This window comes from Triticum dicoccoides, chromosome 6B, assembly GCF_002162155.2.
Source record: "Triticum dicoccoides isolate Atlit2015 ecotype Zavitan chromosome 6B, WEW_v2.0, whole genome shotgun sequence".
NCBI lineage: Eukaryota > Viridiplantae > Streptophyta > Magnoliopsida > Poales > Poaceae > Triticum > Triticum dicoccoides.
Genome location: NC_041391.1, coordinates 486,437,491 through 486,440,729, shown reverse-complemented (window position 1 = coordinate 486,440,729; position 3,239 = coordinate 486,437,491).

The following is a 3,239-nucleotide window of genomic DNA, read 5'->3' as shown; positions in this document are numbered from 1 at the left end:
CCTTGCCATCGGCAGCTTAGTCCCCACAACAAGACCAAATCCAGGTTGCACTACTGGTTCCTATCCCCAGCCATGGATCGCCTCGAGGAGCTCAAATTTCATGCTAGACGTCCTTGCTCACTGCCGCCGTTCGTGCTCCACCTCGTGCCCACGCTACGCCGTGCTACATTCAAGCGGTGCATTTTTCCCCGGATTGATGTCGCGCGCGCTCCTGAAGCACCTCGAGCTCATTGTCGCCCGCATCTCGAAGGAGGATTTAGAGCGTCTGCTCATCGGCTGTATAGTGCTTGAGTACCTTCATCTTCATGCGATGGATGGGTTTAGTAGCCTCCACATCACCTCGATGAATGCCCGTGCGATTTATGTGCATTGCTGGCGCCACCCAAGGCTGTCAGTTGAGGTGTTTTACGATATGGTCATTGAGAGTGCGCCTTTCCTTGAGAGATTGTATGTACTTGATAAATTAGGGTCACCAAGAGTCAGGGTCATTCACGCACTGAAATTGACAGTGTTGGGCTATTCTTGTGTTGAATTCAATGAACTTGTTACTGGATCATTATCCGTTCAGGTACAACAGTCTTCTTCTTCTCCTTCTTATATATTATTGGACACCACATTTTATCTAATTTTTGTTAATCTATATGTTCGCCAGTCATCCAGAAAATGATTCCCACAAGCTTGACCCAGCCTCCGTGCACAATGAAGATCTTGGCACTACAATCTGTCGGCCCCAATCTGGATGAAGTTGTTAGATTCCTGAGATGCTTTCCTTGCACGGAGAAGCTATACATCAAGGTGATGCCCCTTTCCTATTAATTGTTAACCACAACGGAGCTCAATTTCTTTTTACCTTTACCCATGATTACAATGACAAATGTATAATGGTTTCTAAAGGAAGTTTTGAGGATTTAAATACATATATTTTTTGAGATGCTAGTGTTGTACGCGTTTTATTCCTTTGCCCGACATGCTTTCGTGATAAAAGTTTATCATGAAAACTTGAAGGTGGCGTTTCAGTCTTTTCATGTACTTTAGAAATCCTGCAAATCAAAGAGGCCCGAAGTGTTAAAATCTGTAACTAGGCACTAATATGTTGTCTTCGTTTGCAGATACTAGTAGGCCCGAAAGTAGAAAATGTTGGGGAATATAACAATCCCGTTGAATACCTTGATCTTCATCTCACATAAATTACTTTTAACGAGTACTGAGGCACCACACCAGAAATTAAATTCGCCAGGTTCTTTGTTCAGAAAGCAAGGTTGCTCAAGGTAATGAGGTTTGCCCTATATTTACTGCGCAAAAGTGAATGGATTGGTAAAGAGCGCAGACGTGTACAGCTGAATGGAAAAGGCTCTTCAGAAGCTGAATTTCAGTTAGTAACTTCATATGACAGATTATTCGGAAGTCATTGTATCAAGCTGCTATATGACTTCTCGGTGGCTGATCCTTTCGCAGAAATAATGCATGAAAAAGATTCCGAAGAAGATGAATTTTATGTGTCTAAATAGTTTGAACTTTGTAATCTTTGAATTTGGGCCTTGTAATGCTGGAATTTGAACCTTGCAATATTGGTGGTATTTGTTATGTAACGTAATTAGATGTTTAATTTGGTTTTTCAATCATGTCTGTTATAAGTATATATATGTTGGTCTTGTGTACACAGAGCATAGATGTTGTGCAGATAGAGCATATCACATCGCACACGGACCATACTAGGAAACCCGTCGGTGATGAATTCATCAATAGCAAATGGTTGTATACCAACAAGCCTTTGCCCACAACACACACGGTTTATTCCATCACAAACAGCTCGGATGGATCAACTATATGTCACATATCGCACACGCAACTCTAATCTGATTCGTGCTTGATCTCTCCGCCATCGCTCGCACAGTTCGTCTTATTCGCCGCATATCACTGTGCTGGCCTTTGCTCGTGTTCCTCGACATGCTCTGCTCGCCCTTAGGCGCCGGGGCATGTTGTGCTCGTCATTAGGCACCGGGGCACGCTCTGTTTGCGTCCGTCAGTGCACTCAGCTCGTGTACCTCCATGCGCTCGGCTTGTGGACATCTTTTCCTTGCGTGTTCAACTGCTATATGCATATATATCATTGCTCACCGTTGAGGCGGCCGCGGAGCGCTCTTCTTGCATCCCTGCGCACACGCTCTGCCAATGGTTGGGGCCTGCTCACGATCACGTTGGGTGCCCATATGCACGCAGTTGCGCCAGGCGCGTGGCCATGATGCAGTTACGTGCGGCACGATGGAGTTACACGCTGCAAATTAGAACTGCCATCCTGGCATGCGGATATTCCAGGCCGTCCGGCTTCCCCATTAATTCCCGCGGCCATTATAACCTAGTCTCTTCAACCTTTCAATCTCGCCCCACAACACAACAAGCACACCCACGACGACACATACAGAGAGGATATCTAGCGGCACTTCAATGGAGTTCGGCGAGCATAAAGTGGAGACCCACGCGAGGGAGACTGATCTCTCGGTGGTGTACACCATTGACCCGGTCGTGGTGAAGGACTACATCAACACCGTGGAGCAGTTGCTTGCTCGAGACAAGTACAAGGTGGTCGGCATTGACCTCCAGTACACTCGCGGTTATCCCGGCAAAGATCAGAAGGTTGTCGTCGCCCAGTTGTGCGTGCGTCATCATGTCCTCATCTTCCACTACTGCATGGCCATAGAGCCTTGTGACCATTTCGCCAAGTTTGTCAAGAGCACCGACTACAAGTCCGTTGTGGTGGAAACCTCCGACGATGTAAAGGTGCTCATGGTTATGGGCTTGGCCTGCAAGAACCTTGTCGGAATCTGTGACCACTACAGGGTCTGCGGTAGCACGAAGAAGGACTCCCTGGTTGAACTCACCTCAGACATCATCGACCCCTAGTAAAAAAAGATGAAGCAGGATGCCAATAGAACAAGTCCCATATCCTGGCACGGGGCCTGGATGCGACAACTGGATGAACCTCACCTTAGGTTTGTGGCCAAGAGCGTGTATACATGCTACAAGATGCATAGACAGATCGTTGACATGAGGAAGTGCCTCGTTCCCAAAATCGACGAGGCCGGATCAAACCACAAGCAGAGCAGTAGTGGCAAGCGTCATAAGAAGTAGATGATGATCAGATGATCGTTTATTCTACTTAATTATGCATGTAATATATAATTTACTTTGGTATGTGGAAATGTCATGTGTGTAATAGCCACCTATGTAATTAGATATTT